Raw genomic sequence first — 18122 nt, 5'->3', positions numbered from 1 at the left:
CAGGTGTGCCACCAACCTATCAGAAGCTTCTTCAGCTCAGAATGGAATCGTCTGGAGTTTTCTTATTAATTAACAATAAACTTAGTGTATATGTGCTCCTAAATTTGGTGAAAGTGATAAAAAAAGAGACAGCTCTCTCTCTTTAACTAATTCAAAATATATTTCAATATTTATTTATGCAAAACAAAACAAGTTTACTCTAAATTGATGTTGTACAGTAAAAAAATGTTCTTGTGTTTTCCATAAAGTGTATGTAAATATCTGGTTTCAACTGTGAATATACTGCTGTGTATTGAAATTCCTTTTGTTTTGCATAGAAATATACTGAACAACATACAAAGCATAATATATAAAATAACATCTACCAGAGTTTTTCTTTGAAAGAAGCTCCTTATGTCCATTCTTGTATATCAGTGCATAACTGAAACCGATTTATTTAGCCGTGGAGGGAAACAACTGAAAATATGAAATAAACACACATGTAAGCTGAGACTCTCTAAAGAAACAGCATTGTTGTTGTTCGGCTTTTCATTTCACCTTTTGTTGATTCACTTGAAGAGCAAGTAACATAATATGGGTCAAGTGATCCGTTTGATATCAATCTTTTGTGATACACCGTCATATTTGTACAGTACGAATGATTTTCTTTGGAACCTGGTCAAACTTCAGTTCTCTGTCTGCCTCCCTGCGTTTCTCCAACAGCGCACTCGTAGGCAGCAGCTCCCCCCGCCCCCTCGCTCAGTGCCTGAGCTCGGATCATACCAATATTAAGGGGGATTTACTCACAGTCGTAAATTCCCACAATGTGCACTATGTGCTTCGAATATTGTGAGTGTTTTTTGTGTTATACAGTTGTCAGCCAGGCATCTAACTATGAAAAAATTACAGTCCAAAAGACCTTCTGAAAAACAACCCGGGCTTAAGCCCAGTAAGAGTAATGATGTTGGACTATATGTCTGTTACGCAACTCAGCTCAGTCAGACCAGGATGGCTGAGTGGTGAAGGTGTTGGACTTAAAATCCAATGGACATTTGTCCATGTGGGTTCGAACCCCACTCCTGGTAGAGAAATCAACCTACTAAACTGACATCTTACAAGGTGTCAAAGGTCGGGGTGACGAGATGGGTTTTCACTGTCAGCGATAGTGCACACAACATAGCCTCATGCATATTCACCTGATAAAGGTATCGCACATAATCAAGTAGTATTTCCTTATTGTCCACATCTGTACTCATCAACCTGCAAAACGTACCACGGCCATGTATTAATTCTCTCCAACAACTGTGTCTCAATATCCTCTGCTATTTCCTCGATGCAACGAGTGACGGTGCCAACAGAGGCACCTGTGCTATCGTTTCAGCCGCCATCTCTCCGAAAAGTTCACAGCAAATGTCTTTAGTGGCAGGGAGGATCGATTCTTCACCAATAGTGAATGACTTTTTAGCCTTAGCAATATGGTTAGCCACCAAGTATGATGCTCTCAGTGCACTTGTATTTGTTGTTGTGGAGGCCCTCAGTAATGGCTTCTGTCCCTGTTGTTCCCGCTTTTTTCTTTTAAACTAGTCCAAAGGCTTGTTTTTTAATGTCTCCAAGTGACGAAGCAGTTTTGAAGGCTTCATTGCCTCATTGGAGAGCTGGTCTCCGCATATATTATGCAGAGCGAGCTTGGTGCATGGGAATCACTTGTCGCAATATATCCATATTTCAAGTAGGTCTTTTGGTATTGTCTGTTAAATGCAGCTTTCTTTTTCTTAGTTGTCATAGACTCTTCTTCTGTCTCCTCACTGGGCCTTTTTTCCTTTGCAAAGAAACCCTCCAAAGACATCTGTTTTTTTACTAATTTTGCTAGTTTGTGGGTTTAATATTAACTAATGTATCTTGACATGCGTCAAGAGTCAGTCATAGACTGAAGTAACTGAGAGAATTCAGTCTTTTTCCAAATAAAACACTGTTCAGAGTCGGATAATAAATAAAACGGAAATAATGTAAGTTATTTATTTTTTCTGTGCGGTACGAGCTTCAACTCTCTTGACCCGGTACCAAACGACTCAAGGCCTGGTACCGGTCCGTGGCCCGGGGGTTGGGGACCGCTGCTATAGACTACAGTGTACGCTCTACACCTACTTACTGGTTTTTGTTGCACCAGTCTGCATCTCCCAATTACTTTGTGTGTTTCGCTTACAGCTCCGCACCACCCAGGCGGCAAAAAATGTGCATGTTCTTTGTGATCTCGTAACCAATGCCCTCTGCCGTCAAAGTCGAGAATTAGTTAATGGGCATCATGTGACTAGTGGAAGCCAGATCCTTTTATTTAGCAAAATTGGGGTTAATAGTTAAATGTTATTGTTGAGGGGCACAGACAGCACATGTACACAGATTAAAAAATAGTAATGCCTCAAGAACAGGGCTCTTGGGACGTCCAAGAGGAAAGGGACAAATGCTCAAGCCCCCTCCGTTATGGCAACGACGTTTACACTTTTGTCTTTTAGACATTTAGAAAAGTCTTAGAAATGAATCGCATGCCAAAATGAAAACAAAAAAATTGGATGACATTAAAAACAAAAGAAACAAGAGACAGGGCGCTGAATAAGAACTTGTCAGCTTGTGAGTCTTGTAACTGGTGATGCTCCAAATGTTAAAAAATAAATATATAAAAACCAACAAACACCAAAAAGTGACTTTTATTATATGCTTATTCTGTGATCAGATAAAAAATATTTTATTGGAAGCAAGCTGGATCTAAGAGATTATTTCTACACAGCATCCTACAGTCAGTACAATTAATATGTCGGTATTGGTGGGATAAATATAAAATTCCCTCATCAGAAGGAAATAATAGTTTTATGTTATTTCATGTAACGTGTGAAGAAATAGAGGTTGATCACATGTTAAAAAATGTATATACTTATCGCTAAGACAGACTCAAATAAAAACGTATAATGAAGAAGACGTTTCCAGCGACGTTTAGTTAGAGCTGATGATAAATGTTGCTCTTTTGTTATCTCAGAAATGTAAATTTGTGGGTACAGAAGTAGAGCGCATGGGGATTTTTCCTATAGTTGCATTATTGGATTCAAAGGTCATTTCATCACCACAATAGTGCACAGGTAACTTTCCTTCACATTTGACCACAACTATTCTGTTAGTGAGAAGTGTGCCTTTATACTGACACTTGGGTTTCCTGGCTGCATTGTTCTTTAGGTCACATCTAACAATGCGAAACTTTGCTACACTCTTTGTCGTGCCATTCGTCTGATCATATCTTCCTTGACCGTTACAAATGGCTTTGACCTGTTTGTAATCACTGAGGATGAATGTGTTAACATCCTTACATTTGTTTCGATCAGCATATATTTTCTTTTTTTTCATTTCTGTATCACATTTTTTCACGCTCATCTTGGCATCTACATGCTGTCGTCTAAACTTTTCATAATTTGTTTCATTCAGTCGCTTCTCAATTCGGTTGGGTTGAAGATTGGCTGGTTTTGAGAGTCCAGTAACAAAGGGCAGCACAAGCAGCAAACAGGTAAACATGATCCTCATTGTTTCCTGGAGAGAGAAAAACAGGAACATTTTCCAGATCAAGAATTTAATGCAACAAAAGCGTCATCACTGTAGTGGCAGAAGTAAGTATTTGATCCCCTGCTGAATTTGTAAATTTGTTCCCTTATGAAGAAATGAACAGTCTCTATTTTTTGTGGATGTTTTATTTTACTGGAGAGAGACAAGAACACCAACAGAAACAAAACACAATACATGATTTCTTTTCACTGATTTGCATATAATTGAGTGAAGTAAGTTTTTGATCCTCGACAACCCAACAAGAGTTCTGGTTCCCACAGACTGGATTACAGTCAATCAATCAGTCCATTACAGATACTCCCAATCTCAGTTTATTATGTGTATAAAGCACACCTGTCCACAGTACCAAGTTCTTCCATTCCAACTCCATCTCCACCACCATGGGCAAGATTGAAGAAGTGTAAAAGGATTAGTTACCGAGGTCTACTCGGGCAAGGGACCTCAGGGACAAGAAAAGTCATGGTCAAGACCAAAGACCTCTTATCTTGCTCCATGTAATATCTTGGCTCATGGGGTGAGGATAATCATGAGAAAGGTGTTGGATCAGCCCAAAACTACAGGCCAGTCTTAAGTTTGCCAGTAAACATCTAAATGATTGAGAGAAGGTTTGGGGGGAAATGCTGTGGTCATTTGAAATCAAAAACTCTGTGGCATGAACTGAGCCCACTGTGTTTGGAGGAAGAGAAATGCTGAGTGTAACCCACAGAACACCATCCCCACTGTCAAGCACAGAAGTGGAAACATTATACTGTGGGGCGCCTCGCCACATTGAGGCGGCCAGTAGATGGAGCCATGTACTGCAAAATCTTGGACAAGAACCACTTTCTCTCAGGCAAAAGACTGAAGATGTGTCATCGATGGGTCTTCCAGCATGACAATGGCCTAAAACATACCACTGATGCAACAAAGGTGTGGCTAAAGAAGAAGCACAAGGACATGGAGTGGAGCTAAGGCAGTCTCCAAACCTCAGTCCTGAAGAAAATCTGTGGAGGGAGCTGAAGCTTAAAGTTACCAAACAGCAGCAAAGAAATCTAAAGAATTTAGAGAGTTTGTGGAAGGAGGAGTGGAAAAAAATCCCTCCTGAGATGTGAGCAAACCCAGTGACCAACTACAAGAAACATATTACCGCAGTGCTGGGCAATAAGGGTTTCTCCACCAAGTACTAAGTTGTGTTTGAGATCAAATACTTACTTGACTCAGTGACATATAAATCAATTCATTTATTTTAGCAAATATATTTTTTATTCAATTTTGGTTGATATTCTGTCTCATTACATCAAAATGAAAATACTTAAAAAAATTAGAGACTGATTATTTAATATAAGTGAACAAACTTACAAACTCAGCAGGGGATCAAATGATTATTTCCCCCCAGATAATAGCTTCTTTTTATGACCAGCTTTTTTCTTTTTTGTCTTTTTGAAAAGCTGCTGGCCAACAAAGTTTTATTCATAGATGTTTTTTGCATTAGATAAATTTGCAAACTGAACTCCACGCTTCCAGAACCTCTCAGTTTCTTTGGCAGAGTTTACTTTTCATTTTTAATGGCTTGTTGTTTTTTTTATTGACTTATATAGAAACCCACACAAGTTTAACTTTAAAAACAACTTATGTAACAAAAAAATGAACCAACTTAATGGATCAACATAAATAAAAGGATAATTTCAGTGTTTTTCATCTATTCTTTATGGAGTTTTTCCAAAACATTTTCAAACGTTCAGATCTGTCTTTTATTTTCTTGTTTTAACATTATACATGGTGAACTAAAAACCCTGGAACATGGTTTGAAACATTGAAGGCAGCATGTTTCGCTTTTTGGCAGCTTTTATTTTGAAACTGCAACACTAAGCAGTACTTCTCCACACCTGTGGTGCACGCGCTGCGCAGACCCCGTCGGGCATGCGCGGCAGAGGAGGGGGCTGACTTGAGCAGAAAGCGCGGAGAGACAAGTCGAAAGGAAAAGACAGACGATCTCTGATAAAGCAAAGCAGACAGAAAGAATTTACCTGAGCTCTCTGCTGGACAGGTAATTACCGCAGTTTGGTTTAATATTTTGTTTTAAACAGTGTAACTACGAAGCGAACATAAATACAGGTGATATATTTTCATACAGTTATGTTCCAGTCGGGTTAATGTTTGTGTGTCCTCACCGTAAAGACTGCAGGTTATTGGAAAGTGCCTGAAAATATGTCTGCAAAGCACCCCTCAGTTGAAATATTAATTTTGGCTCGCTATCTACTCTAGAAAATAATTTGCGCGTCTACGTCGCCATTTACGGTTCAATGTGTGGCCGTAAGCAAGGAATTCCTGGTGCTTGAGGGTCATCTAGTAAACGCCAACCATCATTTAAAAATAACCAAAAACAGCTGTCGTTACTTTAATGTAGTCTTTTAAATCATTAAATGATAAAATAAAGAAAATCAAAATCAATATAACAGCTTCAAAAAATTCAACATCTAAACCAGTCATTTTTTTCTTCAGTAAATATTTTGAAACTTATCAGAGGCACTGGAGGACATGTTGAACAATAATATTGTGTACGTTTTTTAGAGTATTATTGGATATTTTTAAAACAGGCAATTTTAATCATTTACTTACATATGGTAGATATGGTAAACAAGTGAAAATGAACAACAAATTAAGTAATTTAAATAAATCTGATGATTTGTTAACTCTCAGTTGATGAGTTCATGAGGTGTATCTAAAGGCAACTTCTCTACTTGCATCCACACATTGAACCTTACAGAGGGAAACGGTCATTGCACTCAGTCATGACAACATTCTTGTTAAATGTAATTATTATATTAGAAAGTTATGAAACTTTTAAGCAAACTTTTCCAAATGAGGACACTTACCGTATTTTTTGCTTTACTGATCAGTGGTTGGTTGATTAACCTGCAGGAGTTCAGGCACGAGTCAGTCGTCTGGAACAGCAGGTGGTGAAGATGTCTTCAGTAAATGAAATGCTCTAAAGGGGGAATTAAAATTGAACATTATTTGAACATAAATAAAAAAAGATAGGCCTCTGCCTGTGCATGCACATTTCTTATTCACGATATTCATGGTCACAGAACCCAGATGATGCATGTTTTAAAGCCCATATCTGGTTAGTGAATGTGAGTATAAGTGTGGCAGGAGATCGAGTTATTCAAAATAAGCCTGTTGTCTATAAAAGATTTTAAATATACAAATAAAAAGTTCTTACCAAACGAGGAGTCAAGATGAGCAGAGACCAGGTCTAGTGCAGCTCAGCTGTTAGTAAATTCTACCTGAGCAGGTTGGAGCTCATTTGTGTCACAGACAAGTAAAACTTTGGGGGCTTCAGCTTTTAAACATTTCAGCAGCCCCACCTTAAATTAACTAGCATCAGTGTCTACATCACCAGCCCACCAGTTAGCACTGCTCTGTTTGTGGTTCAGAACATGCTGCAAACATGATGTGAGGACCAGTGACCACAGCTGCAGATGCAGGTAGTCTCTCATAGCTCGCGTTACAACAATTGCAGCTATTTTTTTTTTTCAATTCAATAAACCACATGTTTTAAAAATAAGTAAATAAAAAAATATTGACATTTGTGAAAAAAGTGCAGAAACTGCCTTTTGGCTTAGTTTTTGTTAAGGCAAGGCAAGTTTATTTGTATAGCACAATTCAACAACAAGGTGATTCAAAGTGCTTTACAGAGACATTAGAAACAAGAACAAATAAAAAGCATGATTTAAAATTGATTAAAACAAGCAAATAAACTAACTAACTAATTAACAAACAAACAAAACAGTATATAAAATCAAAACAGTATATAAAATCAGAACAGTAGATAAAATCAGTAGTTAAATGTAAGTTTTGAAATTTAAGCTTAAAGTGTGGATTTGGTGCTTTATTCAAATGCAGCTGAGAACAGGTGAGTCTTCAACCTGGATTTAAATAAACTGAGTGTTTCAGCTGATCTGAGGCTTTCTGGGAGTTTGTTCCAGATATAAGGAGCATAAAAGCTGAATGCAGCTTCTCCGTGTCTGGTTCTGACTCTGGGAACTGATAAAAGACCGGATCCAGATGACCTGAGGGATCTGGATGGTTCATACTGGGTCAGGAGGTCATTGATGTATTTTGGTCCTAAACCATTCAGAGCTTTATAGGCCAGCATCAGAACTTTAAAGTCTATCCTCTGACGGACAGGCAGCCAGTGTAAGGACCTCAGAGCTGGACTGATGTGGTCCACTTTTTTGGTCTTAGTGAGGACTCGAGCAGCAGAGTTCTGAATGAGCTGTAGTTGTCTGACTGATTTTTTTAGGTAGACCTGTAAAGATGCTGTTACAGTAATCAAGCCTACTAAAGATGAATGCATGGACTAGTTTTTCCAGGTCCTGTTGAGACATCAGATCTTTTATCCTTGATATATTCTTGAGGTGATAGTAAGCTGACTTTGTTATTGTCTTAATGTGTTTTTCTAAGTTTAGGTCTGCATCCATCACTACACCCAAATTTCTCGCCTGGTTTGTGGTTTTTAGATGTATAGATTGAAGTTCTCTGGTGACCTGTAATCGTTTTTCTTTGGCGCCAAAGACTATTACCTCAGTTTTGTTTAGCTGGAGAAAATTGTGGCACAACCAGTCATTGATTTCCTCAATGCATTTACCAAGAGCCTGTACAGGGCCTCGGTCTCCTGGTGACATTGTGATATATATTTGTGTGTCATCTGCATAGCTGGGATAGTTTATTTTGTTGTTGTTTATAATCTGTGCCAGTGGGAGCATGTAGATGTTAAACAGAAGGGGTCCCAAGATGGAACCTTGGGGAACTCCACATGTGATACTTGTCTGCTCAGATGTGAAGTTACCTATTGATACAAAGTATTTCCTGTTTTCTACGTATGTTTTGAACCAGTTTAGTACAGTTCCTGAAAGACCTGTCCAGTTCTCCAGTCGTTTGAGTAATATGTTGTGGTCAACTGTATCAAATGCTGCACTGAGATCCAGTAAAACTAGGACTGACATTTTTCCACTGTCTGTATTCAGACATATGTCATTAAACACTTTGGTCAGAGCGGTTTCAGTGCTGTGGTTCTGTCTAAAACCTGACTGGAAGGCATCGTAGCAATTATTCTGTTTTAAGAAGTAACTGAGCTGTTGAGAAACTGCTTTTTCAATGATCTTACTTAAAAACGGGAGATTTGAGATCGGCCTGTAGTTGTTCATTTGTGTCTTGTCAAGATTGTCCTTTTTCAGTATAGGTTTGATTACAGCAGTTTTTAGTGATTCTGGAAACACACCTGATAATAAAGAAAAGTTGACGATCTGTAACAGGTCTGACTCTAAAGTCTTTGAGACCTTTTTGAAAAAACTTGTTGGCAGGACATCTAAACAGCAGGAGGAGGAGTTCAGTTTACCTAAGATGTCCTCCAGGTCTTTGCTGTTAATAGGTTGAAACTGTTTCATGGTGTTTAAACAGTTTTTTGGTGGACACAGTACATATCCTGGATCTGCTGTTGATGTACCAATTGCTTGTCTAATTTTTTGGATTTTTTCAGTGAAGAATTTGGCAAAGTCATTGCAGGCCATGGTCGAATGAAGTTCAGCTGCCACTGACACAGGAGGGTTTGTTAGCCTGTCAACTGTAGAAAATAAGACCCGAGCATTATGGCTGTTTTTAGTGATGATGTCAGAGAAGTAGGACCTCCTTGCATTCCTCAGTTGTAAATTATAATTGTGAAGTTTCTCTTTATAAATGTCATAATGAACCTGGAGGTTTGTTTTTCTCCATCTGCGCTCAGCTTTCCTACACTCTCTTTTGTCTTTTTTCACCAGTGTGGAGTTTCTCCATGGAGACTTTTTCCTTCCAGAGATAACCTTCACCTTAATGGGAGCAATAGTGTCCATTACATTTAACATGTTAGCATTGAAGCTATTGACGCGCTCATTGACTGAACCTTTGGACAGGTCAGGTGTTAATGGGAAGACCTGGTTAAAAATTGCACTACTGTGTTCAGTTATACACCGTTTTGTGATCACTGTTGTTGATATATTTGTGTGGGCTGAGATTTTACTTTCAAAGAAAACACAGTAATGATCAGACAGGCCCACATCAGACACAGTAACCTTTGAAATGCTCAGGCCTTAAGTAAATAATGGCACGGTGTAATATATCACGTGTTGTTATTCCCCTGATGTTGTATACACCTAATTTTAAAGTGGGCACTAAGACTCTATTGTAGAGTCTGACAGCAGCTGGAAAGATATCTGAAATTTCTCCTCGCACACTGTTGTTGCAGCAGCGTGTCACTGTAGGAGCTGCTCAGTGCTGCTAGGATGACCTGCATGTGGTGGGAGGTGGGTTTTTGTTTTATTTTTAATATCCTGTCCTATCTGCCAGCTTTTGCAATCAGAATTGTGACCTGAATGCATTGTGGTGCAGAACACATTTTGCTTTTGCAAGATCAGCTACTTAGAATCTCTATAGGCTCCTCTTGTTCATGTGACTATGTTATCTGTTTATTTATTCATTTCTATTTGTGTTATTTCAGTTATTACACTGGTATAGTATGACTATGTCACCTGCAGCCTCCAGCAGTACCAGTTACCTGAGACCACACATCTCAGCGACGTGTGCGTGCCCATCCCAGCAGGGGAAAGAGGGAAGCCCCAGCTGTCCCAGTAGAACACACCATAAAAGATGATTGATGTCACCCCAGAGTCATAGACGGTCTTCAGAAACTCCAAAACAATTGAATCTAGCCTTCTAGGTGTCCATCAGGTGTGATGTCAGAGCCACCAGCCTGCAGCTGTTGTTCATTTACATCTGCCTAATTTATCATTTATCCTCAGCACAATTTTCAGTTCCCTTGCCTGAAACTGGATAACATGTAAAGTCTAAATTCAAACAAAGGTTGGGGAAACCTGCACTGAGCCGAGACAGAAGAAGTCTGAAGTCGAACTCGGATGAGTGACAGAGCGTTCCTGCTACTGAAAACTCTACGTCCAGATGAACAAAATGAACTTTTCGGGGCAGGTCCCCAGATGTTTTCTCTTCTCAGAATCCTCTTCACAGATCGTATCTCTTTTATCTGACATACAGTCATGTGGAAAAGAGTGTTTTCATAGGAATCTATAGAGTACTCTGAAAAACTAAGCACTGTACATGAGTGAGTAGCTTGCAGAGCCACCTTTTAGCAGCAGTAGTGTCACCAAATTGTTTCTGTATGACTCTTAGTCTCCATTCGCCTGACGTTTCTTTACATCGTTTCGTCAGTTCATTGAGGTTTGTGGTATTGTTTATGTAAAGCCCTCTTAATTTCCCAGCACTGTTTTTCAGGTTGAGGTGTGGACTGTGACCTGGTCATTGCAACACCTTGATTCTGTTGTAGCTCTGCTGATGTGCTTGGGATCTTTGTCCTGCTGCATTACCAAAACTCAGTTTTGACTGTAGACTACTTGGTATACAAGGGAATTCATGGAAAACTCAATGACTGCAAGGGCCCAGGTTCTGTAGCTGCAAGACAAGCTCAAATCATCACCCCTTCACCACCGTGATATATATATATATATATATATATATATATATATATATATATATATATATATATATATATATATATATATATATATATATATAGATATATATATATATAGATAGATATATATATATAGATAGATATAGATATATAGATAGATATAGATATAGATATATATATGAGATATAGATATATATAGATATATATATGAGATATAGATATATATAGATATAGAGATATATAGATATATGGATATATATAGAGATAGATAGATATATATATATATATATATATACAAAAAACTTGAATCTTACAGTGTTTATTTATCGGATAAAATAAGTTAAATGTCACCGTTATTATTGTCCAGCCGGAAACAGGCCAGGGGTGTCCAAATTCAGAGTCTGCGTCCACCTGAGGACCCGGCCTTCGTGGTCTAAGTGGGCTGGGTCCTCCAAAAGCCGGGCAGACCGGAAATGAGCAACTGTGAAATTGGACGGTCTAGCCTTCAGAATTATGTCACGAGGTCTCTCGGTGGAGTGAAACTCAGGTGTCTGCTCCTTGCTATCTAAAATATAACCGGACGCTGGCGTAAATTTTTGACCATCTCACACTTCTGTTTAATCAGTTTTCTGTTTGACGTTTATTCAGCTGTGTGAAAACCCCGGAGGAATCCTCCCGAGGGATTAATAAAGTTTTATTTAATCTAGTCTAATCTAATAACTTTAATCTCAGCCAAACCGATTTACTCACGAACAAATAAAACCCAATAACAAAAACATGTTTCAGTTATTTAAGTGACTTATATATCATGTTTAACCTGAGTAGCGAAAGACCGCGGGGGTTTGAAAACGATGTTCCAGGAGTTTGCTGTTCTCCCCGGCTCAGATATTTGAAGTTTACACAGCTATATTGTCGCCTGAAAATATGTTAAAAGTTTATTTTGTGACCCAGAAAGAGTAATAAGAGTAAAATTAAAACTAAGTAGCTGCAGTAGTAGTATCCATTGTTGGAAACTGGAATTGGCTGGGCCAATCTGGGATATGGTTTTTCAATTTTGTTGTCCGGGTGGAAAATCGGGAGAAATTGGGGAGAATGGTGGCTCCGGGAGACTTTTGGTAGCGGCACTGAAATTCGGAATTCTCCCGGAAAAATCGGGAGGGTTGGCATGTATGCATGTGAATCAACATTGCGGTTATTGTTGACAGCAGGCCTAAAATTTTATGATATTGGATCATGAAACTGTCCTCAGATATTAAATGTAAATGATTTGTTGCTGCCACAGGATTAGTCTTTCCTGCTTTGGTTTTGATGGAGCTGATGGTCTGTAGGAACAATGATATTCTCCTCAGAGAGGTGCAGTATAAAACAGGACTTTCCTGCATTAAAAGACATCCAGCGTAGTGTTCTTACTCTACCTAAATGGATCTGTTACATTAGTAATATATGGGAGTTGTATTTAAGTCCTTTCCACATGAGGACACTTACCTTATTTTGTGCTTTACTGATGAGTGGTTGGTTAATCTGCAGTGGTTGAGGTATGTGTCGGTCGTCTGGAAGAGAAGGTGAGAAGACGTCTTTAATGAATGTAATGCTCTGAAGGTGTCAGTGATTACTGTGAATTCATAGTAAAACTGGATTTCAATGAAAAGTTTATTTAAATTTGAGCATAAATCCATAAATTTGGTGTGTATAAATATACATAATATAAATAAAACATTCTTACCAATTGAGGAGTGAAGACTTGATGAGCAGAGATCACGTCTGGTGCAGCTCAGACACGCAGTTCTGTCACACAAGCAGAAGAACTGACACTTGGCTCTGGAGGCTTCAGTTTTTATACATTTTAAGTAGCTCCAAAAATAATCAAGACCTACGTCACTAGTGCACCAATTGTAACACACTTCTCTTTTTGTGGTTCAGAAAAACATTGCAAATGTGAGGAGAAATGACCACAATAGCATGCAGATGTGCTTTGTTATTCACAGCTGAGTCCTGCAAGCAGTTCCTGTGGCCAAACTATTGACAATGTCTTTAAATTATTTTTCTTTACATAAATAAACTGAGTGCACCTAAGAATTGCAGGCAATTGCTTTTCAGATTTACATTTCAAATAAGGATCCAAATGCAGACACAACAGAGAAAAGGGAAGAAAAAGGTATTTAATTAAAACAAAAGTCAAGGCTCAACACAGGCACGAGAAAAACTAAATATTCCAAAATTAAATAAGGACATGAAAAACACACAATGGACTGGAGATACAACTTCATATGGCATAAATTTCTTATTGAAAACTAATTTTAAAAGACTCCTAAAATGTAAAATAAAGACACTAAAATCATCAAATAAGAACCTCCAGCAGGTTAAGTCTCAAACACAACTGAAGATGAACACACCAGACCCCCAGGGGCTCTTACTGTTACAGTCCACCCTTTTTGTTCAGTTCAGGAAATCCTGTATTATCCAGTTCTGTATTTCATAGCATTACCAGGCCACTTTCCCTGTAAGAATCCATTATCTCTCTTTACTCCCAGCCAGTTGTCTGTCAGAGGAGCACAGGTGCCATCTCTTACACTTTGTAAGTGATAGTTGGACACAAAAGAAACCTTTGATAATAACCAAACATAATATCTGTGTACTAATAAGCAAACACAATGATCTTTCTTTTACTTTTTACACATGAACACAAACCTGACGAAACAAAGCAAAGATGAAAACCAGCCCAAAGTGACTTTAAAGCGATTGCCACAGTGATTCTACCATAGAAACCTGTACAGGTAGAAACAGAAGCTGCAGTCTGACTGCCCATAACTGTCTTTCCTTAGGGATTATTAAACTATTCTGATTCTGACTGATTGTTACCTGTTGAGGGTCAGGGTCTGGCTGGTTGGTCGGAGTCAGCATGCACTCAGCTGTATCATCACTCTTCTTTGTTAGCTCTTTACGTTAGCATGTTGTCTGTGCTGTTGGTTTGATTTTGTTTTGTCTGTCTGCCTGACATGCAGATTACCGAAGATCATTTCTTAAGCAACAATTAACAACATCATTGTAACAGTAACGTAATTAGCAAATTTAATACAGGATTGAGTTAGATTACTGCATTATTAAAAAATGTAATGAGATTACAGTAACAGTTTGTAACACATTCCTTGTGCTCAGAACATCTTTAACATGAGTTTTCAGGGGACAAAGACACAAACAAAACAAACATATGACACACAAATAGTCAGGTCTGTTTTTTACAGATGCAGAGCAACACTAACATCTGCATTCACTTCTACTCAGTGAGCAATACACATATTATTAAAGTTATATGAAATTATGAACTTCTTTACCTTTTGTGACACTAATTCTGTCAGAAAACAGTGGAACAGTTAGATCAACAATTTAATTCTGAAATCCTAATCTTTGAAAAGCAACACTGTTAAATCATTGAAAAGATTTAATTGTGCATGTCAATACAAATGTGACCTAGGGGTTTGACTGTCTGGTTATAGCTACATGGGTTTCTTTTAGCTTGCAGGGCCCTGTTTCAGGAAGCCGGTTTAGAAAACTCAGAGTGAAAAACGATACTCAGGGTTGAGTAACCCCGAACTGTCCAACTCGGAATATTCGGTTTCAGAAAAGCTGATAACAATTAGTTCAATCAACGCGGAGTTGCTTTAACCCCAAGTAAAGCGCGCGCACGAGGATACATAAAGCCCTGATTAGTGGAGCACAGATTAAGCGAGTCACCATGGAGACGGAGGGAAAGAAGGCGCGGTCAATGTATTTTACAGCGCTTGAGGCCGAAATTCTGATGGCAGCATATGCCGATAACATGCAAATGTTGCGGAAAAAAAGTAACACAGCCTCAGGTGCCAAAGGAAGGGAGCATGCATGGCAAAACAAAGCCGACAGAGTCAATGCGTGAGTGTTAATTTAAACATTGATCGAGGGATTTCCACCCATTTAACACGTTATTTTATCATATGTTATTTTATTTGTTATTATATACATTTTATTTTGTGATGTGATGTGAGCGCAGGTGCGACCCAACAGGCCCCAAACGTGCCTGGCAGCAAGTAAAAATGAAATATAAAAATATAGTCCAAACAGGTAAGGTGTAATTGTATTATGAGCCATAGTGCTTGGTCTGTTTGTCCCATGTAAATCAATTGCAGTTAGAGGCTACATTAATTTTCTTTCTGTAAGCACTTATTGAAATTATCTGAGCACATTACAAGTACATATTTGCTTACTCTGTATGCTCAAATGTGACCCCGTTATAGCCAACAGAAAAAAAGCGGAGGCCCGAAAAACAGGTGGGGGTCCTCCACCACCACCACTCACAGAGGCTGAGCAGTTGGCCCTCAGCCAAAACAGTGGGCGCCCTGTGGCCGAAGGCATCTCTGCGGGGACATCCTCTGAGTCAATAACCCCGCAAGACACAAGTGCCTACATAGGGGGTAAATTCAAAATAATACATGATGTGCATACATCCTTTCTTCACAGTCACCTTTGCAGTGCTACTCATTCATTTGATAAACTCTTTACCATAATGGATTATTTTGTAGTGAAGTTATTTTCCTACTGATTTTGCCTTGCCTCAGTCTTGGTTGTCTTTGAGAGCATAATGACAATGAAGTGTAAGGTGATTGGTATGTTTGTTAATTGCCATTTGGTCCCTTGTAAGTTATAAGTGACCTGTATAAACCTCATATTCTATCAGTTGATGGTGGTGGTGTACTGCATCTGGTGCAGCCTCCTGTTGAGCCAGACCAACATGCAGTTGTGAGTAATACTCCACAGATTATATGAGTTTACAGTAGAACAGCAATGTTGTTTATTTCTTTACTGCAGGAAAATAATGAAGAAACATTGACAGCTGTTACAGAGGAGGAAGCAACAGAGACACTTTATGAGGTTTACATCTTTTAATACTTTGTGTACAGGAAATACAGGCGACCAATAAAGCCAGTTGAACAAAAAATCTGTTTATTCTTCTTTCAACATGTTGAGGTGATGGGTCAAAAGAAATGATTGTGACATATGGTGTCTCTGACTGCGCTTCCATCTTGTATGTCCGTGGGAGGGTCAGGATGTTCATGGTTTGGATCACTGCTGATGTTTGGTTCAGAAGGACAGTGTTCTCCTCTAATTGTGGCAATGTTGTGAAGAATCACACATGCCACAATAATGTCACATGCCCTTTCTGGGGTGACCCTGAGTCTTTGCAGGCACTGGAACCGGGCCTTAAGCATTCCGATAGTCATTTCAATTCTGGCTCTTGTCCTGCAATTAGCCAGATTATATCGCTGCTGTGGGCCCGGTTCAGGGTCAGGGTAAGGGGTAAGCAAATAGGGTAAACATGGATACCCCCTATCACCAAGCAAGTAGCCAGTGAACTCTCCTAAGACAGAAGGATACACTTCAGTTCAAATGTCCCTGAAGCAATTGGTCTTTATATATTTTACAGTATTCTCAACTCACCATGTCCAAATTTTGTGCGCAGTGTACATTCACGGAATATTTGTGAGTCATGGACAGAGCCTGGCCGCTTGGCTTCCACATTTGTGATAATGTTGGCAGCATCACATATGATCTTCACAGTGCAGAGAACACAAATTAGCATCCATTACTATAATGAAATAATTTGTTAGTTTGAAATGCTACAGGGAACTATGTACCTGCACATTAATGCTGTGGAAGGATTTCCTGTTCACATAGTCTCCTTCATTTACTGAAGGAGCAATGATTGGAATGTGAGTGCCATCTATACAGCCAATCACGCCTGGGAACCCTGAAAATAAATGTAGAATTTAAGTAGTAGTCCAGGTATCACCACATCATACATTACGTTTTGGTCATCCTGATACCTGCAATTTTGTGGAATCCCTCTTTGATAAATCTTGTGGGTCTGTGACCGGGGAACACCACAGACGAGTACAGGAGACGTTTCAGTGCAACTGTAACATTCCTGACTGCCCGACAGACGGTAGCCTTGGAAACGTGCTCAGCGTCACCAATATTATACAGAAAGCTCCCGTTTGCAAAAAACCGAAGTGCAATACAAATAATATGTAATGAACTGAGAGAATGTCCGCGATGTGTCACATGCGTAATATATGGCCTGAGGATGTTATTCAAATAAATTGTAGATTGTGCTGAAAAACGGTAACGTTCACACAGAAAATCATCAGGAAATGATAAAATGTCCGAACGCGCTCTGATCACTCTCTCCCGGCGGAGAGCTCTGCGGAGAATTTGGGCTTCACGATCTACTGGCTCTTCAAGGAAGGGACACGCCATGTCCGACACTTCCTACTGTCAGGTTTCCGACAAAGGGGCGGAGACAGTCAGGGTTAGTTGTAGTAAACCTGCTAGGGGGCAGGTTAGCTTCACGGCGTGTGTCGTCATAGTGACTCACTCAGGCTTCAGCTGAACTCGCTTTGTGAAACCGAAAACCCAGAGTTTTCGTTAACTCAGGGTATACTTACTCAGTTTTTCCACTAAACCGGCTTCCTGAAACAGGGCCCAGGTCTTTCACAGAAGAACAAAAAACACCCCTGAAGGCTCAAGATTTCTGATGGTCAGTGCAACCTCACACACTAAGTTCGTCTTACCATCAGATTTCAAACAATTGAAACACAGTAAGTTATTGTTTTGTATGTGTCATGATGATAGATTCATTTACGGGTATCACAATGCTCATATCTGAAAGTAAACTGTGATATATATGTTGCACACTTGGACAAATGACACTTCCAGGCATGCATGAGTTCAGAATCGTTCTCTTTACTTGCTCATTTGCAACTGCAAATACAAAACACAAGCACTTCAGTTCAGCGTAGCTGCACTCTGCAGGCTATCTGTGCAGTAGAACACACAGGACCCCAAAGCTGCCCGATTCAGTGCCTGCGTGAGCGCCACCCGTGGGAATCATCATTGATCAGAATATCCTAGCTGGATTGCCAGTTATCACAGTATGTGTCAGAAATAGTAATAAAGAACTGAACGCATAACATAACAATGATAAGAATGCATGAAATTATGGAGA

At 39.2% G+C, this 18122-nt stretch overlaps 2 long non-coding RNA genes across 2 annotated transcripts in view; one reads left to right on the top strand and one right to left on the bottom strand.

Annotated features, from left to right (window-relative positions):
• Window positions 1-18122, bottom strand: part of LOC309701006 — a 115397-nt gene that overhangs the window by 63133 nt on the left and 34142 nt on the right. The window lies entirely within an intron of this gene.
• Window positions 5490-10223, top strand: LOC309701005. Its single transcript, XR_014274834.1, has 3 exons — window positions 5490-5608; window positions 9848-9905; window positions 10100-10223. It is a non-coding gene; the product is annotated as an uncharacterized lncRNA (long non-coding RNA).

This window comes from Aulonocara stuartgranti (genome assembly GCF_965226115.1).
Source record: "Aulonocara stuartgranti genome assembly, chromosome: 23".
NCBI classification, from domain to species: Eukaryota; Metazoa; Chordata; class Actinopteri; order Cichliformes; family Cichlidae; genus Aulonocara; species Aulonocara stuartgranti.
The sequence above is the reverse complement of the archived record's forward strand: the minus strand, read 5'-3'. Positions and strand labels throughout refer to the sequence as shown.